The sequence below is a fragment of the Balaenoptera physalus genome (assembly GCF_965194825.1).
Source record: "Balaenoptera physalus genome assembly, chromosome: 7".
Taxonomy (NCBI): domain Eukaryota; kingdom Metazoa; phylum Chordata; class Mammalia; order Artiodactyla; family Balaenopteridae; genus Balaenoptera; species Balaenoptera physalus.
This window is the reverse complement of record NC_138886.1, coordinates 87,067,172-87,094,154: the sequence shown is the minus strand read 5'-3', so window position 1 is coordinate 87,094,154 and position 26,983 is coordinate 87,067,172. Positions and strand designations below refer to the sequence as shown.

Sequence of the window (26,983 nt, the reverse complement as noted above, 5' to 3'; positions counted from 1 at the left end):
GTCTCCTGCCTTCCTGTCTCTTGAGGTGGTTTAGGACCCCCCACCCCCTTTTTTGAATGAAACGTGCTAGTGTCTTGAGTTTATCTCATTTTGACGACGTCTATGCTACTGGCAGAGAAGATGTTGATTAATTAAAGGACGATCCCCTTCACTAGACTAAGCTTCACAAGGGCAGAGGATATGTATTTTTTCTCTTTCTCTTATTTTTTTCATCACAGTAACCTCAGATCCTACTATAGTGCCTCAGCTGAGTTCAGCTGCTAGCAAGAAAGATCTAAAGTAACAGTAGTGGGATAGGTAGGGTGGGAGGGAGGGAGACGCAAGAGGGAGGAGATATGGGGATATATGTATATGTATAGCTGATTCACTTTGTTATAAAGCAGAAACTAACACACCATTGTAAAGCAATTATACTCCAATAAAGATGTTAAAAAAATAAAATAAAATAACTAGTTATTTTAGAAACAAAACAGATTTATTTTTGTTTGTTCTAAAAGAAGTCCAGGACTTCCCTGGTGGCACAGTGGTTAAGAATCCGCCTGCCAATGCAGGGGACACGGGTTCGAGCCCTGGTCAGGGAAGATCCCACATGCCGCAGAGCAGCTAAGCCCATGTGCCACAACTACTGAGCCTGAGCTCTAGAACCCGCGAGCCATAACTACTGAGCCCACATGCCACAATTACTGAAGCCCGCGTGCCTAGAGCCCGTGCTCTGCAACAAGAGGAGCCACTGCAGTGAGAAGCCTGCGCACCTCAAAGAAGAGTAACCCCCACTCGCCACAACTAGGGACAGCCCGCGTGCAGCAACAAAGACCCAACGCAGCCATAAAGAAATAAGTAAATTTATTAAAAAAAAAAATAAAAGAAGTCCAGAGTTAGGCAAACCAGGTGACTCCTATGATTACTGAGGACCCAGGGCCCTTTTATTTCCTTTGTTCTGCCGTCCGTATTCCATGACCATTGTCCTTGAGGTACTTTATGGTCCAAGGTGACTGGATCTCCAGCAGGAAGCAAGAGAAAGAGGGAAAGGGCTAAAAAGCTCCTTCTCTATTGTCTTTCTGCCTTTCAAGAAACCTTTCTGGAAGTCCTACCCGACAGCTTCCAGTTCTCTCTCACTGGCTACAACCTCCTTACGTGGCCACCCCTAATAGAAAGGGAGTCTGGGAAATGTAGTCTTTTTTTATTGGGCACATTGCCATGCTAAGTGAAAGCAGTGTTCTCATACTAACAAGGAAAGAGGAAGTGGTAAAACAAGATTAATAAGGACAATCTAATGAGTTTTTCGTGAAGCAAAATTTATTCAGTTTACAAGACTGTTCTTTGAGACTCCTTCCCATCTTTTTTGAAAGTCAAAAATGTTACTAAAAAAGTGAAATGATGGTAGATTCCCCCTTGCTCCCCAAAGTCTTTATTTGACCCAATAAACAGTTAACTCTGTTAGTCTTCTAATATTATTGACACTTTACTGGCCCACATACAGGGAACTGCTGGACTATATAGGTGAGCTGTGAGATTTCTCCAAACTTCAATATACTCAGATGGATCTGTGTTTTCAATGCAGCCTATATGCTTCATGCCTTCTGCTTGGGAGGTTCTCATGAGGTATCCATTGATTAATTTATCAAGTAGGTTTTATCCAAAGTGCTAATGCCCAGTAATACAAAGAAGAGCTGCCACCGCCAGGTCCTTAGTCAGGGCTTGCTTTGCAGTAAGGGAGAGAAACTCACTGAAGTCAGAATAAGTGAAGGAGTGATTGTTGCTATGATAGGGAATCTCACTGACAACTAAGAACAGAAAAATAAGCTAGTCAGTTTGCCTTAAAATTGGGCTTAAAAATGGAAAGTTGGGAATGGTAACTACCCTCTATCTCTCATGGAATAACATGGTCTTTCAACATTTTCTGCCAACTAACTTTGTTTGCTACTTATATTTTTTCTTCCCCCAGTGTCTTTGGTTGGCATGGGGTTTGGCTTCTGTGATGTAGGGGTGGTACAGTCAGTCTCAGCGCTGAGATTTCAAATTCCCCAGCAACCGTTTGATTGGGTCAGTGAGGATCAGGTTACTATTTCTGGTTCAAGTAGTTGTGGCAGGGAGCTGGGTGATTAGTACAAATATATTTTCCTAAGGTTCATTCTTTCAGCAGAGCCTAGAGAATGAGCATGTTGGGGGAGGGTAGCAGTACCATGCAACAGTTATAATACATTTCCCTTTTTCTGTTATTTTCCACCTCTGGCAGCCCTGTTTCCTGACCTCAGGTGCTTTTCCGCCATCAGCATGACAGATCAAAGACTTTCACTATTACTTGCACCATTTCTTGATGCATTTCGTGCACAAGCATTATTATTATTGTTTTCAACTGCAATTCAACATTCATTTCCTCAGTCAGAATGTTTTAAGAGGAAAGCAGTGCGGTGATGAACATGCACAGCCTCTGGGGTCACATCGCCCCTCCCCCACTTCTGCCCCACTAAAATCTTGGGAAGTGGTCTGGTACCCAGACTGGGGCAAGAGCAAGAGAATGGCAAGTAATAAGAACCACCAGAATCAATCTACTTGTATTCAAAGGTATAACACCTATTAGTTGAGATTGCTCTGTGCATCAGATTTCTTTATCTGTGAAACTGCAATACTGTCTGCCATAAAAGATCACTGTGAGAATTAAAGAAAATAATCAGCCTAGTGCCTGAGACTTAATAAACACTTATTAAATATTCACAGTTGAGATACCAGCGGCAAATATTAGAGCCAAGGACAAGATAGTGTTAAGTGTTGGGGCGCCATATGAGAGCCGGAAACCAGGTGGGTGTCTGGACTAACTCTGGAAACATGAGTCTTACTACAATGGCTAGAATCCGAGACAGTTTATTCTATTTGTTTGTTGAATTTTAAAGGAAGATTTAATGTCAGTAACCTTGCAGCATGCAGCTGTGGTGTTTCCTCTCTCTAGAATGTAAAGATTCTAAAGGATGGATTCCATTAGAATGAATTCTAATTCTAATTGTGTCTAAGGATGAAATAATTTTCACCTACACATGCCATTTTTCATTTTTGCCATATTATTTGTGTGATTTGACCCTGTACTGTAACCAAAATTGTTTCTAGAAGCACACATACTCAATTTTATGAGGCAGTTAAAAATAGGATTCATATCTAAGTATTTTTCTCAAGAAACTTTTCAGGCATTTTATAGTGATCATCTCAGTATTAAAGTATTAGGATAGCTCCATACATATGGATGCCAGATAAAATGAATGTCTATAAATTCCCATAAATTTATATTTGGAAATTTATACTATACACGCTACCCATTTAGGTCTAAATTAAGCTTAAATATGATGTTCTTTCATATACTGTAATGAGCCATCCAACTCTTTATTAACCACTGAATTAAAAAGACATAAAACTACAATACGGCAAGACCTCAATTATTAACACTACAAACACTAGAAATGATTTTTCAGCAAATATTTAAAAGGACCTGAGTAATAAAACAGATATTTTCTCTAAAGAAATACATGGTTTAATTGCTTCCTTTGCTGGTAAACACAAAACTTAAACTTGTCACATTTGTCACCACAAAGGCGACTTTCTTCTTATGGCCAAGGTGTCATGGTAAATATCACTCAAGCATGTGTCTCTCTGCACAAGCCCTGCCTTAGATTTACTCACCTTGAGCTATGCACACATCAAACAAGCACAGACCTCTTTAGCTGGCAGGGAATATTTTCAAGAATATATTTAACACCTTATTCCTTGATACAGATCCTGCCAATTTTGTCTCAAATTCTAGGTCTGGTTCCTTGTGCATCTCCCTTTAATTACAAAAATTGTTGTTGTTGTTGTCACCATTACCCTACACACTAACTTTGTCACTTACAAGCTGTATAACCTTAATAGATTATCTAATCTCTGAATTCAATTTATTCGGTAAAGTGCATATTTGGTAAAGTGGATATTCCTTTATTATAGAAGGCTGGAGGTGTCTGAATATTTTTATTATGTGTGTACATTGCCTTGTAGTAAATTTTTTGAAAGCACCTGTTAAGTTGTAGTTTTATAATTATTTCATTGATTTAAAAAAAAATAAGGCTTAAGGTTAGGTAGTTTCCTCAAAAAATTTTTTTGCAAAAATTTAAACATCTGTGAAAAACCTTCGTGTATTACTAAGTTCAAGAATTAAAAAAAAAAAAAAAAAAATCCACCAAGACACGCTAATACTAATGACATTAATGGAAGTTTATTAAAAAATGCTGTTTTCCATTTATTTATTTAGAACACTTAGGTTTAAATGCAGCGTAGAACTGATTTGAACCCCAATCAAACAGTGTATAGAAGTGATTTTGGTGGTGGTGAGGGGCATCAACCCAAGAAAGATTCCTTTTTTGTGTGTGACCACACTTAGAAAATCATATTCTAGGCCTTCTTTCGAGGTTTTACCTTCTTGACAAAGACCCAATTTTCCTTTTAAAAATTCTCTGCATTTTGAACAGAATCTTGAAATAACTGAGCAACAAACGATTAAAAAATCCGCGTTTTTCCCCTCCAAGTACTTCCTGCTGTCTACTCGTGGAGAGCGACACCAACCAGACACCGGTGACATCTAAAGCAGCCTCCGCAGGCCCCCTCGCCAGGGAACCCGCCCCGCCAGACCGACTTCCGGTTGAGCCGGGGCCCCTACCCCGCCCCGCCCCACGAGCAAGAGATTCGTCGGAATTTTCCCGCGAGGCCGCGGGGGCGCGGAGCCGCTGGCCAGGCCCCAGAGTGCACTGCGGATACGTGCGCGCGCGGCTCCATTGACGAGCGACCGCGGGAAAGTTCTAAAAAAGTCAAAACAAAACAAAAAACCAGTACGAGGCAAAGTCAAAATTTCAAGCCACAGAACCGGGCGGTGGCAGCCTTTCCGCCACTGCCCAAACTGCTGAAGCAGCTCTGGCGCGGACCAGCTGGTAAGAGAGAGGCCGCAGAACGACAGCGAAGGCAGCTGCCTCCTTCGGGGGTCTGGCCGACACGTCAGCCTGGGGGTGTGGGTTGGGTGGGGGTGGGGGAGACTCGCTAGAACGTTCTCTCCGTTCCCCGCCTCTAGGTGGGTGAGCAGGGCTCTCGCGGTCTGTAGGGACTGAGGAGAGTGGGTAGGGGACGGGATGGCGCCAACCGTAGGGGCGGGGCCTCGGGCGAGGGGCGTGGTTAGAGGGCGGAGCAGGCCCAGGGGGTGGAGCCGACAGAGAGGTCGCAAGGAAGGGAGTCCCCCAGAGCGGTGGGAGCTGGGGGTTGGCGTTTTGCTTCTTTCTGTTTATTGAGCCTAGGTTAGCTATGTTTTCTTAAAAGGACAGGAGCAAAGGTGAATTTCTTCCACCTGGATCCGTGGGAGATGTGAAAAGCTCGCCTTTTAAAATTCATCACCCTTTACAGCTGGCCGCATGCTTTCCGCACCGCCCCCCTTCCTCAGGGCGCTGGGAGCGGGAGGCCAATTAGAGGAGCCCGGGGCGGGCTGTTACTCCTCCTACTCTGCGGGCTTTTCCTTCTGTGAGGGGAGGAGGGTTCTGGTGGGCGATCATCTCCCAGTAACTCACTTTTTTTGAATGACAGGCCAAATAGCGTCCAAAGCCTTTGAGAGGTGTTTTTTTTTGGGGGGGTGGGGTGGGGTGTGTTTGTTTAGCTTGCTTTTTTCGAATTTTTTTACGTGGGCGCGTTTACAACCATGAACCCTTTGTGGTCATGTTGTATGGGCTAGAAAAGTCGGGAGGGGGAAAAAGATTTGGAGTTTTTAAAACATCAGAAATTTGGGACCAGAATGTCAAATAAAGGCCAAGGAATTTTCCAGCAAAGACCTGTATGTGCCTCTGCGTTTGTCCTAATCTGAAACTGTTGGAAAGCTCCCGGGCTCCTGGTTTCATTCTAACCTGTGTCCCATTTAATGGATCTTAACTGAGATGTGACTGAGTTATTTATCAGATGAGCAGGCACTTTTGGACCACCCAACTTCATTTCTTTCTGGATGTCACTCACCTTTAGTGATGTGCAGCTCAGAACAGTTTTTCATTACTCCCCTCATGAGAGGTGGAAAGGTTGTACATTCTACAAATGATAGAATTCATACTGTGTGTTGGGGTCATTTATACATAAACTTAGAAAAAAATATATTCATTGTGACTTTATCCATTAAGCTTAAATCAAATTGATGTTTCAATCTAATGTACTGTGCCAGATTCGCAGGGAAATAAGCCCTCATATACATTACTCATATACGTGTACAAGAAAGACTGCATCAAAAAAGAATTTGCTTTTCCTAGTTATATCAAAGGCCTCTTTCCCCCAGAGTAAAAGTTAGGTCCTGCTTCTTTAGAGTTGAGCTAATTATACCTTGGTATATTATACATTTTAATTCATTCTTTTCATTATTTAGTCATATACCTCTTGATTTCTTGAAAAACGTTTACTAAGGCCCCAGAAAAGAAAGGCAAACTCTGTAGTGGAATATCTGAATTTTTTGTTCTGTTCTCTAATACGAAACATTAACTTGATTGATTGGCTGGATGTGAAAGATGTGCTGCTGCTTGTATGTGAAACTGTGCATGTACATTTTAAAATAAATGGTACTTATAACAAGTTCCATATTTCAGCAAGTAGTTCCAGTAACAATTATACAAATTTTGTATTTATGAAAACCAGTTACAGGGAGGCTAGCCTAGCCAATAGAAAGTTGGATTGATTATCCAGGCCACAGAGACAGCTGAGGAAATCTCACATCTGTGGCAGTTCCAGGTTGGTAGTGGTGGAGCCTCAAGTCAGGCTGGAAATCAGCACCAAATGGATTATTATTATTTTTTTAATTGAAGTATACTCGATTTACAATATTGTGTTCGTTTCAGTTGTACAGCATAGTGATAAAGTATTTTTGCAGATTATACTCCATTATAGGTTATTACAAGATAATGGGTATAATTCCACGTGCTATACAGTGTATCCTTGTTGCTTATCTATATTATATATAGTAGTTTGTATCTGTTAATCCCATACCCCTAGTTGGTCCCTCCCCCCCTTTCCTTTCCCCTTTGGTAACCACAAGTTTGTTTTCTACATCTGTGCATGTTTCTGTTATTGCATACACCTTCATTTGTATTATTTTTTAGATTCCATATACAAGTGATACTATACAGTATTTGTCGGTCTTTCTGTTTCACTTATTTCACTAAGCATAATATTCTCTAAGTCCATCCATGTTGCTGCAAATGACAACATTTCATTCTTTTTTATGGCTAATATATTGCATGTATATACTACACATCTTAATCCAGTCATCTGTTGATGGGCACTTGGGTTGCTTTCATATCTCGGCTATTGTAAATAGTGCTGCTGTGAACATTGGGGTGGATGTATCTTTTCGAATTAGTGTTTTCATTTTTTCCAGAGACCGTACACAGGAGTGGATCATATGGTAGTTCTATTTTTAGTTTCTTAAGGAGCCTCCATACTGTTTTTCATAGTGGTTACACCAATTTACATTCCCACCAACAGTGTAGGAGGGTTCCCTTTTCTCTACATCCCTGGCAACATTTGTTATTTGTAGACTTTTTGATGATAGCCATTCTGACAGGTGTGAGGTGTTACCTCATTGTGGTTTTGATTTGCATTTTTCTGATAATTAGCAATGTTGAGCATCTTTTCATGTGCCTGTTAGCCATCTGTATGTCTTCTTTAGAAAGATGTCTATTCAGGTCCTCTGCCCATATTTTGATTGGGTTGTTTGGTTGGGTTTTTTTAAAAAATTTATTTATTTTATTTACTTACTTTTGGCTGCTTTGGGTCTTTGTTGCTGCGCGCGGGCTTTCTCTAGTTGCCGTGAGCGGGGGCTACTCTTCGTTGCAGTGAGCGGGCTTCTCATTGTGGTGGCTTCTCTTGTTGTGGAGCACGGGCTCTAGGCACGTGGGCTTCAGTGGTTGTGGCTAGTGGGCTCTAGAGCATAGGCTCAGTAGTTGTGGCGCACGGGCTTAGTTGCTCTGTGGCATGTGGGATCTTCCTGGACCAGGGCTTGAACTCGTGTCCCCTGCATTGGCAGGCGGATTCTTAACCACTACGCCACCAGGGAAGCCCAGGTTGTTTGGTTTTTTGATGTTGAGTGGTAAGAGCTCTTTGTACATTTTGGATATTAACCCCTTGTCGGTTGCATCATTTACAAGTATTTTCCCATTCTGTAGGTTGTGTTTTTATTTTGTTGATGGTTTTCTTTGCAGTGCAACAGCTTTAAAGTTTAATTAGGCCCCATTTGTTTATTTTTGCTTTTATTTATTTGCCTTAGAAGACTGATCCAAGAAAATATTGTTACAACTTATGTAAAAATGTTCCACCTATGTTCTCTTTTAGGAGTTTTTTGGTTTCAGGTCTTATATTTATGTCTTTAAACCATTTTGAGTTTATTTTTGTATATTGTGTGAGGGAATATTCTAATCTCATTGTTTTATGTATGGCTGTCCAGTTTTTCCAGCACCGCTTGTTGAAGACACTGTTTTTCCTCTATTGTATATTCTTGCCTTCTTTGTCATAGAGTAATTGACCATTGGTGCATGGGCTCTGTATTCTGTTCCATTGATCATGTGTCTGCTTTTGTGACAATACCATGCTGTTTTCATTACTGTAGCTTTGTAGTATAGTCTGAAGTCTGGGAGGGTTAAACCTGTATCTTGTATCCTGCAATCTTGCTGGTTTCATTTATTCTAATAGTTTTGGGTGGAAACTTTAGGGCTCTTTACATAGAGTATCATGTCATCTGCGAATAGAGACAGTTTTACCTCTTCCCTTCCAATTTAGATACCTTTTATTTCTTTTTCTTGTCTTATTGCTGTGGCTAGGACTTCGAATAGAAGTGATGAGAGTGGGCATCTTTGTCTTGTTTCTGAATTTAGCAGGAAGGGTTTCACCTTTTCACTGTTGAGTATTATGTTGGCTGTGGATTTGTCGTAAATGTCCTTTATTATGTTGAGATATGTTCCCTCCATTCTCACTTTGATGAGGGTTTTTATCATGAATGGATGTTGAATTTTGTCAAATGCTTTTTCAGCATCTATTGAGATGATCATTTGGTTTTTGTCTTTTCTTTTGTTAATGTGGTGTATCATATTGACTGATTTGTGTATGTTGAGCCATCCTTGTGACCCTGGAATAAATAAAACTTGATTATTTAGGTGTTCCTGTATTGGGTGCATGTGTGTTAACAAGTATAATATCCTCTTCTTGTACTGATCCCTTTATCATTATATAATGCCCCTTTTAAAAAAGTTATTTATTTATTTTATTGTCATATAGTTGCTTTACAATGTTGTAAAGCAAAGTGTACAGCAAAGTGAATCAGTTATACATATACATATATCCACTCTTTTTTAGGTTTCCTTCCCATTTAGGTCACCACAGAGCATTGATTAGAGTTCCCTGTGCTATACAGTAGGTTCTCATTAGTTATCTATTTTATAAATAGTAGTATGTGTATGTCAATCCCATTCTCCCAGTTCATCCCACCCCCTCGTCACCCCCTTGGTAACCATAAGTTTATTTTCTAATCCATGACTCTATTTCTGCTTTGCAAATAAGTTCATATGAACCATTTTTCTAGATTCCACGTATAAGCAATATTATACGATATTTGTCTTTCTCTTTCTGACTTACTTTACTCTGTATGACAATATCTGAGTCCATCCATGTCGCTGCAAATGGCATTATTTCGTTCCTTTTTATTTATTTTATTTTATCATTTATTTATTAATTTGGCTGTGCCAGATCTTAGTCACGGCACGCAGGATCTTCATTGCTGCGTGTGCGATCTTTGTTGCAGCACGTGGGATCTTTAGTTGCGGCATGGGGAATGTTTTAGTTGTGGCATGGGGGCTCTTGGTTGCGGCATGCGGGATCTAATTCCTTGACCAGGGATCGAACCCGGGCCCCCTGCATTGGGAGCGCTGAGTCTTAACCACTGGACCACCAGGGAAGTTCCTCGTCCCTTTTTAATGGCTGAGTAATAGTCCATTGTATATATGCACCACATCTTCTTTATCCATTCCTCTACTGATGGACATTTAGGTTGCTTCCATGTCCTGGCTGTTGTAAATAGTGCTGCAATGAACACTGGGGTGCATTCATCCTTTCGAATTATGGTTTTCTCTGGATATATGCCCAGGAGTGGGATTGCTGGGTCATATGGTAGCTCTATTTTTAGGTTTTTAAGGAGTCTCCATACTGTTCTCCATAGTAGCTGTACCAATTTACATTCCCACCAACAGTGTAGGAGGGTTATATAATGCCCTTCTTTGTCTTTCATTATAGCCTTTGTTTTAAAGTCTAGTACTTTGTCTGATATGAGTATTGCTACCCCCACTTTCTTGTTTCTGTTTGCATAAAATATCTTTGTCCATCCCCTCACTTTCAGTCTGTGTGTGACTCTGAAGTGAGTCTCTTGTAAGCAGCTTATAGATGGGTCTTGTTTTTTTATCCAATCAGCCACCTTATGTCATTTGATTGGAGCATTTAGTCCAATTGACATGTAAAGTAATTATTGATAGATATGTACTTATTGCCATTTTATTCCTTGTTTACCAGTTTTTTGTTTTTGTTTGTTTGTTTTTTGTAGTTCTTCCCTGTTCATTTCTTCTTTTTTTTTTCCTCCCATTGTGGTTTGATGATTTTCTTTTCTCCTATGCTTGGGTTCCTTTCTTTTTGGTTTTTGTGTATCTATCATAGGTTTTTGATTTGTGGTTACCATGGGGTTCATATATGTTGACCCATAATTATATCTACTTGCTTTAAACTGATAGTCATTTAAATTCAAACATATTCTAAAAGGTCTACATTTGTCTTTCTGTTTGCTCTTCTGATTGGGTGATTTCTATTATTTTCATCTTCCAGATCACTTACGTGTTTTTCTGTGTCATTTGGTCTGCTATCCATTGTTTCTAGAGTGCTTTTTAATCTCAGAAGTTGAACTGTTTTTGATAGGGTCTTCTTTATATTTTCTAGTTTCTTGTTAAAATGATCTGTGCTGAGATCAGTTCTCTTCCCTAATTCAGTTAGCATTTTTATTACCAATGTTTTGAATTTATGATCTGGTAGGCTGATTATCTGTGTTTCATTATTTATTTTTTCAGGGGTTTTCTCTTGCTCTTTCAACTGAGGGTAGTTTCTCTGCCTTTTTATCTTATATAACGTTCTCTGTCTCTATGAATTTAGGTGAAACAGTTATATCTTGTGGTCTTAAAGGAGTGTTCTTATGTGGGAGCATCCCTGTGTAGACTGCATGTGCCCAGTGCCTTTGGTGTTAGGGCTGAATTTGATGTGGATGCCAGTCATGTTTTTCCTCAGAGTGTGCTGGCTGCTATCACTTTGGTAGGGGGTGTGGCTGATGATTGGGGAGCTAGAGTCTGTGCAGGGTGTAAGGCAGGGCTTCCTCTCTGCTCAGTGGCTGTAGCCACCGTGTAAGGGGCAGCTTCTGCTCCCAGGGTGCTGAAGAGGATGCCCTGAATGTCGAACTGAAGCTGGCTCTGTTTCCTTTAAGTATGTGTTTTTCCTTCTCCCTGCACTAGGGCCTTTGCCCCAAAGGAGGGGAGTACTGTAGCAAATGGGACTCGTGTGCTTACAAAGACCTGATGTTCTGCCTTTGTAGGCATCTGCAGCTCTGCTCAGACGCAGCTCAAGGTGTGTCTTTTCCCCTGTTGTGGTTGTCTCAGATCTAGTGCTAGGTTGTTGTGTGGCGTGGAGTGGGCAGGGCCGGAGCATTCACTGAGCTGGGACTGGGGAGCATGGTTTGGTGGCTGGGGGAAGCAGTTGCGCTGCTTTCAGAAGTCTGGGCTGCTTCTGTGCTGCTGTTTGAGTAAGCATCAACAATGGCCACTGCTGCCTCACCTGGACCACACCTTAGGCCCCCATGTCTCCTCTGTGTCCCTAGATCGAGTCTTTCCCCAGGTCCTGGCTACCCTAGATCCCATGCCAAGCATGGCATTGGTGTGGATTGGGGAGTGTGGCAAGGAAGCAGCTGCTAGGGCAGAGCTCTCTCCTCCCTGTCTGGTGGTGAGCCAGCACCCATGTACCTCTTACTAGTGGAGTCTTGGCTTCTCCAGTCTTTCTGTCTGTCCCAGCAGTTCTCCAGTCAGCCAAGGGGGTTTGTCTCCTCCACATAGGTCCCACTCACTCCCCAGGGTAAGTGTCTGCCCGTGCCATCTCCCTTTCCCTCTTAGTCCCTTCCTAGGGGCACAGGTCCAACTGATACTTTTCTTTCTGTCCTGCCCAATTATGTATGTATCTTTATTACAGCCTTGATTTAATAGGATTTCTTCTGCCAGTTTCCAGTTAGTTTTCCTTGAGAATTATTCCACATGTAGATGTGAGCTCCATATCCTCTTATTCTGCCATCTTGATCCTCCTCCCTTAAATGGATTTATTAAATTTTATTTTAGGCTGGGGTATGTACATTCTCTGTTTTTGTTCATAGATCTTGAATGACTGATTTTTAATATGAAAGAACACCTATAGGGGAAGTGCACTGACTTTGCAGTGTTTTAATAAAAATGCAGTAGAAGTAGAGAAGGAAAAACTTTAAAAATTTCATCAGAAAAGTTAGATAACAAGGCAAATCTTGAGCATTTTAAATTTTCTGCTAAATATCAGAATTTTTTCTTTTGGACTGATTTTGGAAGAGACTTTGCAAAGTTATCTGGTCCATTCTCTTAGGTTCTTCATAAACTCTGCTGCATGTGTAGATCTCTGGTAAGATCTCTAATATAGGAACATCTATAATCTTCCTGGTGCCTTTCTCTAGTTATAGGAAGGTAGAGTTCATATGGAAATCACCTTTTGGAAACTATATCCTATTTTCTAAATAATTAGGTGATTTTTAGTAAATTTAGTAAATTTTGGGGATTGTGCAGTGATCACCACAATTCAGTTTTAGAAGTTTTGCATCACCTTAACAAGTTTGCCCATGCGAGTTTTGTACTCAAACCTGGCGCTGGCTTTCAGCTTCAGGCAACCATTGATTTGCTTTCTGTCTCTATTTAACTTTTTCTGGACATTTCATATAAATGGATGTATAGAATAAGTGCTGTCTTGTGCCTGGCTTCATTTAGTATAAAGTTTTTGAGATTCATCCATGTTGTAGCATGTATCAGTAGTTTGTTCTTGTTTATTGATGAATAACCGTTGTATGATTATACCACATTTTGTTTATCCATTCATCAGTTGATGGACATTTCAGTTGTTTTTACTTTTTGGCTATTATGAATAATGCTGCTGTGAGCATTCATGTGCAAGTCTTTGTGTGGACATACGTTTTCATTTTTCTTGGACAGATACCTATGAAGGAATTACTGGGTTGTATAGTAAGTTCATGTTTTAACTTTTTAAGAAATTGCCAAACTGTTTTCCAGTGTGGCTGTACCATATCAAATTCCCACAAGCAGTGTATGAGGGTTTCAATTTTTCTATATCTTCACTTGTTATTGTGTCTTTTTTATAGCCATCTTACTATGAAGTAGTATCTCATATTGGTTTTAATTTGCATTTCCACTGGCTAATGATGTAGAACATATTTTCATGTTCTTATTAACTGTTGCTATGTTGTCTTTGAAATGTCTACTGAAAGCTTTTGTCCATTTTTTGGATTGGGTTTGCCTTCTTACTGGGCTGTAGGCATTCTTTGTATATTCTGAGTACAAGTCCATTATCAGATATATGTTTTGTAAGTTATTTCAGTAAATAATTTTTTTACCCAGCCTGTTATCTGTCTTTTCATTTTCTCCATGGTATCTTTTGAAATACAAAAGTTTTTATTTTGAGGAAGTCCAGTTTATCAGTTTTCTTTTGGATCATTCTTTAGGTTTATGATCAATTTCTGTTAACTTTTGTGTATGGTATGAGGTATGAGTTCAAATTCATCTTTTTTTGTATATGAATATCCAGTTGTTCTAGCACTATGTGTTCAGGAAAAAAAAGGACCTTTCCCCATTTAATTGCCTTGGCACCTTTGTTAAAAATCAAGTGACCATAAATTATTTCCAGACTCTCATTTCTGTTTGAGTGATCTTTATGCCTCTTATTACACCAGCACCACACTGTATTTATTATAGGGTATCTTTGTAGTAAATTTTGAAATTGGGTAGTATAAGTCTTCCAGTGTTTTTCTTCTTTTTCAAAATTGTTTTGGCTGTTCTGGTTTCCTTACATTGCCATATAAATTTTAGCATCAGCTTATCATTTTTTCCAAAAAGCCTACTATGATGGATTTTGATAGAAATTGCATAGAATCTGTAGATCTGTTTGGGGGAGAATTGCCATTGCCATCTTAACATGAACATGGAATGTCTTTCTGTTTAAGATATTTAATTTCTCTTAGCAATGTTTTGTAATTTTCAGTGTATAAGTCTTGCCCTTCTTTCGTTAACTTTATTTTGAAGTATTTCATTTTTTTGTGCTATTGTGAGTAAAATTATTTTTCAAATTTCGTTTTTGGATTGTTCATTGCCAGTATGTAAAAATACAATTGATTTTTGTATATTTATCTTGTATCCTGCAACCTTATTTGACTATTACTGTAAGCAGATTTTTTGTGAATTCCTTAGAATTTTCTACATATAGTATCATGTCACTGTGAATATAGACAATTTTACTTATTTGTATCTGGATGCCTTTAGGTTTTTTTTTTTTTTTTCCTAGAATCTCCAATACATTGCTGAACAGAAGTGAGGAGAGTGGACATTCTTGTTCCTGATCTTAGGGAGAAAACATTTAATCTTTTGTTACCGAATGCAACTTTGTGTGCCTGACGCACAGTAGCGGTCTGTGGCCTGTTAGGAACTGGGCTGCACAGCAGGAGGTGAGCAGCGGACATGAGAGTGAAGCTTCATCTGTATTTACAGCCGCTCTGCATCGCTTGCATTACCACCTGAGCTCCGCCTCCTGTCAGATCAGCAGCGGCATTAGATTCTCATAGGAGTGCAAACCCTACTGTGAACTGCGCATGTGAGGGATCTAGGTTGCGCACTCCTTATGAGAATCTGATGCCTGATGATCTGAGGTGGAGCTGAGGCAGTGATGCTAGCACTGGGGAGTGGCTGCAAATACAGATTATCATTAGCAGAGAGGTTTGACTGCACAGAGACCGTAATAAATCAATTGCTTGCAGACATATTAAAACACTATCAGTGAGTGGCAAGTGAAAAGAAGCTCAGGGCTCCCACTGATTCTGCATTATGGTGCGTTGTATAATTATTTCATTATATATTATAATGTAATAATAATAGAAATAAAGTGCACAATAAATGTAATGTGCTTGAATCATCCTGAAACCACCGCCCCCCACCCGACCTGGTCTGTGGAAAAATTGTCTTCCACAAAACTGGTCCCTGGTGCCAGAAAGGTTGGGGACTGCTGTTGTAGCTAAAGGTTTATTGGTTTTGATCTTTTCAAATCAAAAAAGAACCAACTTTTTGTTTCATGATTTTACCTGTTGTTTTTCTGTGTTCTATTTCATTGATTTCCACTCTGATCTTTATTATTTCTTTCCTTCTGCTTGCTTTAGGTTTAGTTTGATGTTCTTTTTCTAGTTTCTTAAGGTAGAAGCTTAAGTTATTGATTTGAGACCTTTATTTTTTCTAATACACCTGTTCAGTTACAAGTTTCTCTTTAAGCACTGCTTAGGCTGCATCCCCCCAATTTTGATATGCTGTGTTTTTGTCCTCAGTTCAAGATATATTCTAATTTCCTTTGTGATTTCATTTTTTGACCCATTGGTTATTTAGAAGTGTGGGCCTAATTTCCAAATATTTTAGGATTTCATACATTTTTGTTATTGATTTCTAAATTTGAGTCCATTGTGGTCAGAACATGTGCTTTTTTTTTTTTTTTTAAGTATTTATTTATTTATTTGGCTGCGCTGGGTTTTAGTTGTGGCATGCAAACTCTTAGTTGCAGCATGTGGGATCTAGTTCCCTGACTGGCGTTTGAACCTGGGCCCCTGCATTGGGAGGGTGGAGTCTTAGCAACTGGACCACCAAGGAAGTCCCCCAGAACATGTGCTTTTAAAATTTATTAAGGCCTGTTGTTTTGGCTGTATAACAACAAAACAACTGTATTTCTACCCGACAAGGTAAAGCTATCCTTACAAATGAACAAATTTTACTCTTTCCCCAAATGAGCAAATGCACAATCCCAAGAGTCATTGTATTAATTGCTTACTATATTACTTTTCAAAATCAGCAGTAGTCCCACTGAATATTCTGTTGCTTAAAGACAAAATTGTAAAGCTAACTTCTAACAACTTGTACATAAGATAAAAATGGGAAGGAAAGAGAAGGAAATTTGCTAACATATGTGTACATGTGTATATATATATATATATATATATATATATATACATATATATATATATTCACACACACATATAATAAGCAAATAGAAAATATGCAAAACTATTTACAATCCTTGTTCTCTAGTTGACCACAGGGCTATAATTGATATCTATGACTTCTTTCCACAACTTATTCCCTATTTCCTTTGCCCTCAGCCAGAGCCTTAGATGACTGGGGTTTTTTGCCTGGTAAATGAGCAAATCTTTATTCTTGAAGGATCTAGCTTCAGAGCCTTCTCTTGCTCTGATCCCACTCAAAGCAGGCAGCTTACCCATGACTCTATAGACGGGTCAAAATAGTACATGCGAATGTGATATATGTTGCCTCCAAAATTCAAAAAAATTACCCCATCATTGTGACTCTTTTCATGGTAGGTGGTGCAAGGTGGAGAAACTTTTATTTCATCTTGTAGAGGATACCTCGACATACTCCAGATCAAGAATCAGCAAACTATGGCCTGTGGGTCTGATTCGGCCTGCTTCCTGCTTTTGTGTGACCTGTGAGCTACGAATGTGTTTTATGTTTTTAAGTGTTTGAAATAAAAACCAAAAAGAATATGTGACAGACTCCCTAAAGCCTAAAATATTTACTATGTGGATATTTATAGAAGTTTGCTAACTTCTGCTTCAAACTATTAAACCCCATTTACTTCACTGAGGTGGGGGACCCATGAATTTTTGTGGGGTTTATCTCTCATCCACTTATTGGCATGTGTGTTAATAAGGCATCTAGAGTACTTGTTATTTCCTGTTCATCAGATGCAATCAGCATAATGTTGTTCAAGTAGTAGACCAGTGTGATATTTTACGTACTGTCAGGACAAGTACTTCTAGCTCCTGCAGCCCACATGGCTTCCCCAGTGCCCAGCTCCTGTAGCTTGAGTGGTTCCTCCAGAGCACGGCTCCCCCACTGCCCAGCTCCTTGGACTTGTGGCTCCTCTCGCAGGCTCCTGGACATGTGTGGCTTTTTTAGTGCCCAGTCCTATTGTGCACTATGGCCAGCATCACCCAGTTGCCAGCAACTTACCCCATCATTCCCCTCAGGTGATTTTGTAACAGAGTGCCTCTGGTGAGACACCTCCTTGTGACCAGCTTTTCTTGGCACCCTACAGGGTAGGTATCTGGCAAGTTACAAAAGGTGGATTTCCAGCAAGTTCTACTGGCACAGCACCCATAGACACTTCACTGTCATTCAGTGAGCCATGGCTATGCCCTCTCCAACAAGATCTAGATCCTACTGTGTGCATGGTGGGTAAGGTCAAAGGGGGTGCTCTTCCTTGGGTGCTGAATTCTAGCACTAGAAGGTAGTGGGTCCTTTTTATATCTGCTATGCCTATATTCTTTAGTTTTTAGTTTTTTTTTTTTTTTTTACTTTTGACTAGCCAATCCCTGGTTACTCCAATCTCCTGTTATAGTGACTAATTGTTTATATTTGATTTTCTTTATTCAAATTACTGTGTGATTTCTCTCTCCTGATGGGACCCAGATTGATCCATTATCTTTGCTTCCAGCCTTCTCAAGAGATAGTGAGTGGTGAGAGTATTTAGCCTATTCATTTTCTTGAACTGTGAAAGTAAAACCTTAGGGTTATTACCACTTCCATATCACAAAAGGTAGGTTTTGGTGAGAATATGACTTATGTATGTCACTGTACAAAAGTACAGTGATGAATTGGGCTTTGTATTTCCTTTGCTTCTTTCAGGCCTCCGAAAATTAGAAATAGTACAGGTACCAAGGGAAGTGGGGTTAGGGGGTAAGAGGGAAGGGGAAGAGGAAGGGAATTGGTGCTGTGGTCAGTGTTAATGGCATCCAGTGGGTAGGACCCCAGATGGCATGACTTTACATCTGTCTGGCTATACTTCTTATTACCTTTTACCCCATGGTTTTCATTTTTCAGATTTTTAGGACTGTTGTTTTTTCATTTTCCTTTAGAGGCCCAACACTGATTTTGTAATACAGAATATATATGTTATATAAACATTTTGTGTAAATTTAATCTATTTTAGCATAATCTGAGATCTGGGGTCTGATACTCTGGTAACTACCAATAAGACAGTTTGAGACTGCTGTTTTCCACATACACACAATTATTCAGGTCAGGCATTATTTAAGAATTTGAGTTTGGCTCTATGATCCCTTACCTGGTCAGGTTTGAAGGTGCAGAACTGCTAAACTAATTTGCTTCTTTCATAGGAATTTGGAGGTGCTATTTACCTTAATGACTTCCAGCATCCTCCTGGGGCTGGTTCCTTTTTTGTTGTTGTTGTTTATTTAGAGCAATCACATTATAAGTCCTCCTTGTACTTAACCCTAACCCCATTTCTCTGATTTTGTTTGTACATTTATGTGCTGTATCCATAGACTTCCTTACCAAGCCCTGATTGCTTGATGATCATTTCTGGTCGTTATGCACTGTAATTTATAATGTTGTCTTATGTGTGTATGCTTTATTTCCACAACTCTTAGCCTGCTTCTTCAGGATTTTGACCTTGCTGGGTGCCTACCCAGCATCTGTTCTTGCTTTTCTCCTTCGTAACAGGGTCTGGATTTTCTTTCAGAAGTCACCATTATATAGACTTCAGGGAGCATGCATCTCACTTCTAGCTCCTGCGGTAGACTCTGATTGGCTTAAAACAATCTGCCTTAAAATAGGCAATAAAATTTGCATGATCACAGTCATTGCTTAGGGATGGACATAAGCTTAAACAAGTACAGTCTGAAAACATCTGAGGTCTTTTACTTGGGGGGATGCTGTAACAGCATCTCATCTATACTCTGTTTTTGGGTGGTATGGTGTGTAATGGGACTCCTATAATGACTGAGCTATTTTGCTATCATGAGGGGAATAGGATGGAGGTGGATCAATCATGAAGTCTGCCCTGTCTCAGGATTTGCCAGTTTCTTTTTTTTTTTCTTTTATAAAATTATGTATCTTTTGATTTAGTAGTACATGCAAGTGATATAAAATTCCCCAAAGTATAAAAACCTATCAGACAATTAACAAGTTGCCTTCCGCAGAGCTTGCCACTGTAACTATAAGGCACATGTTTTCTCCATAAGGTGCATCCAAGCCTTCTTGTGTTTAGTAATATTAGTTAGCACTTGAGCACTATGCTTGAGGGCCATTTTAAACAGCAAAATCACTCACAAAAAGCATAAAAATGTGAAAAATATGACACTAAACAGACCCCAAAATAACATTTGTTTATAGTATGAGCAGTGAACAAGAAGGCAGAGAGACATGTTGTTGGACCTCAGTCAGCTAAGAATGAGTGTACAGGGTGATGCAGATATTTTGCTGTTCTGTGCATATCCACAAATGAATGCAGAAGTTCAACGGATATTGATTTTGGGGTTACAGGAAGATTATACTGAGTAGATGAATTCACAAATGCAGAATTAGTGAATAATGAGAATGGATTTCCTTAATAATATCCCTTGGCAGTCTCTCCTAATAGTATACAGAATGTTGCCCCATTCTTTTAAATAGTTACATTTTATTCAGTTTGTAAATGCAACACAATGGATTTAGATTAATTTTGTTGTTGTTGCAAACAATGCTACCAGAAATATTCGCATACATGTCATTTTGCACATGTGTAACTATAATTGTAGTATATATTTCTAGAAATTGGATTGCCAAATCAAAGTATATGTGAACTTTTCATTTTTTAATTGAGGTATAATGACATATATTAGTTTCAGGTATACAACATAATAATTCAATATTTGTATATATTGCTAAATGATCATCACAATAAGTCTGGTTAATATTCGTCACCATACATAGTTACAGAATTTTTATTTTCTTGTGATGAGAACTTTAGATCTGTTCTCGTAGCAACTTTCAAATATGCAGTACAGTATTACTAACTGTAGTCATCATGTTGTACATTATATTCCCATGACTTATTTATTATATAACTGGAAGCTTATACCTTTTGACTTCATTCACCTATTTGGCCTGTTACAGTCCCTCGCTCCTGCACTGTGGCAGCCACCAATCTCATCTCTGTATCAATAAGTTCAGATTTTAGTGAGACCAAACGGTATTTGCCTTTCTCTGTCTGACTTATTTCACTTAGCATAATGTCCTCAAGGTCCGTCTGTGTTGTCGCAAATGGCAAGATTCCATTCTTTTTTATGGCTGAATAATATTCCACCGTATATATGTACCACATACTCTCTATTCATACATCTATCAGTGGACACTTAAGTTGTTTCCATATCTTGGCTACTGTAAATGATGCTGCAGTGAACATAGGAGTGTATATATCTTTTTAAGTTAGTGTTTTTGTTTTCTTCAGTTAAATACCCAGAAGTGGGACTCCTGGATCATATGGTAGTCTCCATAGTGTTTTTCATAGTGGCTGCATCAATTACATTCCCACTAACTGTGCACAAGGGTTTCCTTTTCTCTGCATCCTCATCAACACTTGTTATTTCTTGTTTTTTTTTTTTTTTTTTTAATAATAGCCATCCTGACGGGTATGAGTTGATACATCATTATGGTTGTGATTTGCTGTGATTTGGCTGTAATTTGGCTGTGATTTGCCCTGATGATTAGTCATGTTGAGCAATTCATGAACCCTTGGCCATCTCTATGTCTTCTTTGGAAAAGTGTCTGTTCAGGACCTCTGCCCATTTTTTAGTTGGGTTGCTTGTTTTTTTGATGTTGAGTTGTATGAGGTTATATATTTTGGATATTAACTCCTTATTGGATATATGATTTGCAGATATCTTCCAATCAGTAGGTTACCTTTTCATTTTGATGATGGGGAAGCTTCACTATGGGAAAACTTTTAGTTTGATACAGCACCATTGTTTATTTTTGCTTTTGATTCCCTTGCTTTTGGAGTCCAATCCACAAAAAAATCACTAAGACCGATGTCAGTGAAGTTACTGCCTATGTTTTCTTCTAGGAATTTTATGGTTTCAGGTCTTACATTCGAGTCTTTTTTTTTTCCCTTCCAGTTTTATTGAGATATAATTGACATAACAGCTCTGTAAGTTTAAGGTGTACAGCATAATGATTTGACTTACATACATCATGAAATGATTATCACAGTAAGTTTAGTGAATATCCGTCATCTCATATGGATACAAAATTTTTAAAAAATAGAAAAAAATCTCTTTCTTGTGATGAGAAATCTTAGGATTTACTTTCTTAACTTTCATATATAACATATAACAGTGTTAATTATATTTATCATGTTGTACATTACATTCCTAGGACTTATTTATCTTTTTTTGTAACTTTTTTTTGAAGTATAGTTGATGTACAATATTCTGTAAGTTTCAGGTGTACAACATAGTGATTTGCAATTTTTAAAAGTTATACTCCATTTATAGTTATTATAAATTATTGGATATATTCCCTGTGTTTTCCTGGTACTTATTTATCCTATAACTGGACGTTTGTACCTTTCGATTGCTTTCATCCAATTCCCCTTTCCCCCCACCCCCTACCTCTGGTAACCACAAACCTGATCTCTTTTTCTATGAGTTTGTTTGTTTTTGAAGTATAACTGACCTACAGTACTATGTTATTTCCCATTACACAACATAGTGATTTGGTATTTCTGTACATTTCAAAATGATCACCACTATAAGTCTAGTTACAATGTTATCATACAAAAATATTACATAATTACTGACTATATTCCCCACACTGTACATAGCTATCTTATCTATCTATCTATCTATGATTATTTTAAGTTGCTGATCTCTTAAGCTCAAACACATTTTAACAACCCTGGATTTTTACTGTTTTGACATCATATTTTACATCTTTTTGTTTTGTGTATCCCTTAACTACTTACTGCGGATATAGATGGTTTTACTGCTTTTGTTTCAGCCTTTCTACTATCTTTATACATGGCTGATTTACTACCTTTACTGTATATTTGACTTTACCAATGAGATTTTTCCTTTTGTAATTTTCATGTTTCTAGTTGTGCCCTTTTTTTGCATGGAGAAGTCCTTTTAATATTTATTGTAAAGCTGGTGTGGTGCTGCCGAACTCTCTTAGCTTTTTGTTGTCTGTAAAACTTTTGATCTCTCCTTTAAATCTGAATGAAAGCGTTGCCAGGCAGAGTATTCTTGGTTGTAGGTTTTTCCCTTTCATCACTTTAAGTATATTGTGCCACTGCCTTCTGGCCTGTAGAGTTTCTGCTGAAAAGTAAGCTGGTAGCCTTATTGGAGTTCACTTGTACTTAACTTATTGATTTTCCCTTTCTGCTTTTAATAGTCTCTCTTTAATTTTTGCCATTTTAATTACAATGTGTTGTTGAGTTGATCCTGTTTGGGACTCTGTACTTTCTGAACTTCGATGTCTGTTTCCTTTCCCAGGTTGGGGAAATTTTCAGCTATTATGTCTTCAAATATGTTCTTTGTCTCTTTCTTGCTCTCTTCTCCTGGGACCCCTATAATGCTAATGTTAGTATGTTTGATGTTTTCACAGAGGTCTCTTAAACTGTCCTCATTTCTTTTTATTCTTTTTTCTTTTTCCTATTCAGCTTCAGTGATTTCCACTACTCTGTCTTTCAGCTCGCTGATCCATTCCTCTGTCTTCTAATCTACTATTGACTCCTTTTAGTGTATTTTTCTTGTTTTTTAAAAATATTTATTTATTTATTTATTTGGCTGCATTGGGTCTTAGTTGCAGCATGCGGGATCTTTGGTGCAGCATGCGGGATCTTTCGTTGTGGCATGCAGGTTCTTCGTTGCGGCACGCGGGCTTCTCTCTAGTTGTGGCATGTGGGCGGCTCTCTAGTTGTGGCACATGGGCTCTCTAGTTGTAGTGCGTGGGCTCTAGAGCACCTGGGCTTAGTTGCCCCGTGGCATGTGGGATCTTAGTTCCCTGACCAGGGGTCGAAACCACGTCCCCTGCATTGGAATGTGGATTCTTAACCACTGGACCACCAAGGAAGTCCCATATTTTTCATTTTACTTATTGTATTCTTCATCTCTGCTTGGTTCTTCTTTATATTTTCTAACTCTTTGTTAAAAACTTCTAACTTCTCAATCTGTTCATCCAATTTTGTCCTGAGTTGTTTGAACATCTTTACAATCATTACCTTGAACTTTCTACTGAGTAGATTGTCTACCTCCACTTCACTTAGTTTTTCTTCTGGGGTTTTATCTTGTTCCTTTGTTTTGAACATATTCCTCTGTTGCCTCATTTTGTCTAATTTGCTGTTTTTATTTCTATATATCTGGTAGATTGGTTATATTTCCAAACCTTGGAGAAGTGGCCTTTTGTTGGAGATGTTCTGTGTGTCCCAGCAGTACACTCTTCTCTTGTCACCATAACTGTACTGTCTATGGATGCCCTCCATGTGGGCTGTATGGGTCGTTCTGTTGTGGCTGGCTGACTACTGTGGGCACACTGGTAGAAGTGGCTAGTCCTGGTCCAGTTGGTTGCCAGGTCTGGCCTTGCGTGGAGGCTGCCAGCCACTGGTGTGTGGGACTGGGTCCTGGCATTGTTGGCTGCATGGCCAGAGGAGTCCCAGTCCTGGTGCTAGTATGCTGGTAGCTGGGGCTGAGTCATGAAGTGGCTGGCTACAGAGCCCTGGGGGTCCCAGAGCTAGTGTCTGCCTGCCTGGGTGGGGCAGTGGTCCCGGGGCTCCCAGGGTTGGTGTCTCTCCATTGGTGGGTGAGGCTGGTCCTGGCACTAGTGCTAGCCCACTGGGGATGGGGCCATGTCCCAGGGTCCCTGGCTGCAGGGCCCTGGGGGTGTGCTGGTGTGCTGGGCTGGATCCTGTGCCTTCTGGTGATCAGGACCAATCTCAGGGCTGCTGTGGGCTCAGGGGCTTAGGGCAGCAGGTCTCCTGGTGGGTGGGGTTGTGTCTCTGCCCTGCTAGTTGTTTGGCCTGAGGTGCTCCAGTTCTGCTGCCTACAGGCTGGTGGGTGGGCCCGGGTCTCAGCTCTAATAAGCTAGAGGAATGATTCCAAAATAGTGCTCATCAGCAGCATTGTCCTCCAGGTAGAATGAGCTTCCAAAAATGGCTGCTACCATTGCCAGTATTTACAGGGTGAGCTCCAGTTGCCTCCTGCCTCTCTGGAAGCTCTCCAAGATCAGCAGGTGAGTCTCACCCAGGCTCCTTTCGAATTACTGCTTTTTCCCTGGGTCCCAGAGTGTGTGAGATTTTGTGTGTACCCTTTAGGAGTGGAGTCTCTATTTTGCACATCCTTCTGGCTTTCCTGAAGATAATCCCCTCTGACCTTCAAAGCCAAATGTTCTGGAGGCTTGTCTTCCCAGTGTGGGACCCCCGAGCTGGGGAGCCTGATGAGTGTCTTGGACCCCTCGCTCCTTGGGGAGAACCTCTGTGCAACTGTAATTATTTTCCCATTTGTGGGTTGCCTACCCGGGGGTGTGGGTCTTGACAATACTGCATCTCCACTTCTCCTGCCCTTCTCTTTGCAGTTCCGTTATATCTTTAGTTGTAGAAGATCTTTTCTGCTAATTTTCTGTTTTTTTCTCATCAGTAGTTGCTCTGTAAATAGTTGTAATTTTGGTGTGTCTATGGGAGGAGGTGAGCTCAGGGTCTTCCTGCTCTGCCATCTTGGCCACTCCCTTACATTCAAGTCTTTAATCCACATTGAGTTAATTTTGTATATGGTGTAAGATAGTGGTCTAGTTTCATTCTTCTGCATGTGACTCTCCAGTTTTCCTATTTATTGCAGAGACTATCCTTTATCCATTGTATGTTGTTTGCTCCTCTCATAAATTAATTGTTCATGTATGTGTGGGTTTATTTCTGGACTTTCAGTTCCATTGCTCTATATGTCTGTTTCTGTACCAGTATCATACTGTTTTGATTTTATTAGCATTGTAGTATAGTTGGAAATCAGGGATTTTAATACCTCCAGCTTTGTTCTTCTTTCTCAAGATTGTTTTGGCTAGTTAGGATATTTTATGGTTACATACAAATTTTAGAATTATTTGTTCTAGTTCTGTGAATATGCCATTGGAATTTTGATTGGGATTACATTGAATCTGTATATTGTCTTGGGTAGAATGGACATTTCAACAATATTAATTCTTAGCTTCACTTGCAGCTAAGCACAGCCGTGTGATTCTTTAGCCAATAGGTTTTAAGCAGGTTACTTCTAGGTAGAAACATTTAGTAGTAGATGAATGACCTAGCTGTCTCTCTTCCCTGCAGTGGTGATTATAGATGCCAGGCGCTAAGATGTCAGAGCATCTGTCATCTTGGATCCACAAGTGAGTAAGCAGACCACTCTCATGCCCTTCACCTCCCACACAAGCATTGAACATGCAGCATGAGCAAAAAATTACCATAGCATAATTTATCTTATTTTGATGAATAAAGTTAGGTTTCAGTTTCTAGAAACCAAAAGCATTCTAAGTGATATAGTTTATAATTACTTGTGTATGTGATATACACAGTGTATGCAGATTATACATTCAAACTGATTTGTAAGACTTATGCTTGTTTGAAGAAATCATTTGTAGTTAACCCTAGCTTTCTGAACTTGGGGTACTCAAACATGACCTTGTAAAACATGGATTGTGATGATTCCTTTAGCCTATGCCTGCAAATCAGCATCTATAACAAAAGGCTATATAGAATGTGTATTTGGACATTTCCAATTTCTAGTGAGACTCATTTTTGCTTTTATTTGAAGCTGTTAGCTATGTATCTGTAATCATAGGCCTTGAGAGTAAGTAACCTTGTGTTAGTGGTATAACAGTGTGATATTTTATTTATCAAGTGGTATTTTCTGCAGTATTTGGCACACAGAAAAATAGCCTGTTTCTGATTCTGATCAGCACCATTAGACTTCTTAGTCATTATACTAAAAATGTTGGCAAAGCTAGTGAAAGTTTTGCTTGCTGATAAGTATTTTGATGAATTGATATTTTTTTGAAACTGTTCAGCCAGTTTTAGAAGTCACACACCTAAAAATACTTTTATATGAAGTACTGTAATAAGAATGACCTTATTTTTAAATTGAGTGATTATAAATTAAGATAAGTGCAATGAACAATATCTTGAATTTGGTAGTGACATTCCTTTGGAACTATATTAAAAGCTAGAAATGTATTTCATTATATGAAAGATCTGTATTTCCATTTAGTTCTACAAGTGTGTACAGTACACATTTAATATATGGCTAATACTGCACTAAGTTCTTTTTTTCTTTTTTTTTTTTAATGTGTTTGCCTTATTCCTTTTTATACTTTTTTTTTTGGCTGTGTTGGGTCTTCGTTTCTATGCGAGGGCTTTCTCTAGTTGTGGCAAGTGGGGGCCACTCTTCATCGCGGTGCGTGGGCCTTTCACTGTCGCGGCCTCTCTTATTGCGGGGCATAGGCTCCAGACGCGCAGGCTCAGCAGTTGTGGCTCACAGGCCTAGCTGCTCCGCGGCATGTGGGATCCTCCCAGACAAGGGCTCGAACCCGTGTCCCCCACATTGGCAGGCAGATTCTCAACCACTGCGCCACCAGGGAACTCATACTAAGTTCTTTAAGTTTTAAAATAATTTGTCTAATTTCTTTACCTTTAAAATAATGTGAGTTTTAAAAGAATTATCTGTGTTTGAGACAAAATAGTTAAAATAAGACAAGTGTTTGAA

General features: G+C 39.4%; 1 protein-coding gene across 8 annotated transcripts in view; it reads left to right on the top strand.

Moving 5' to 3' along the window:
- The first annotated feature begins 428 nt into the window (after window positions 1-428).
- The window catches only part of FANCC (FA complementation group C), a 274,009-nt gene continuing 247,454 nt past the window's right edge, over window positions 429-26,983 (top strand). For 2 of the 8 annotated variants that reach the window (XM_082469731.1, XM_082469730.1), the window contains exons 1-2: window positions 436-4,946; window positions 25,552-25,610. The gene's annotated coding sequence lies outside the window, so the exon portion shown is untranslated. Of the gene's footprint in view, window positions 4,947-25,551; window positions 25,611-26,983 lie in introns of all 8 variants that reach the window. The other 6 variants (XR_014265736.1, XM_082469729.1, XM_082469733.1 and 3 more) reach the window with 5 other exon arrangements.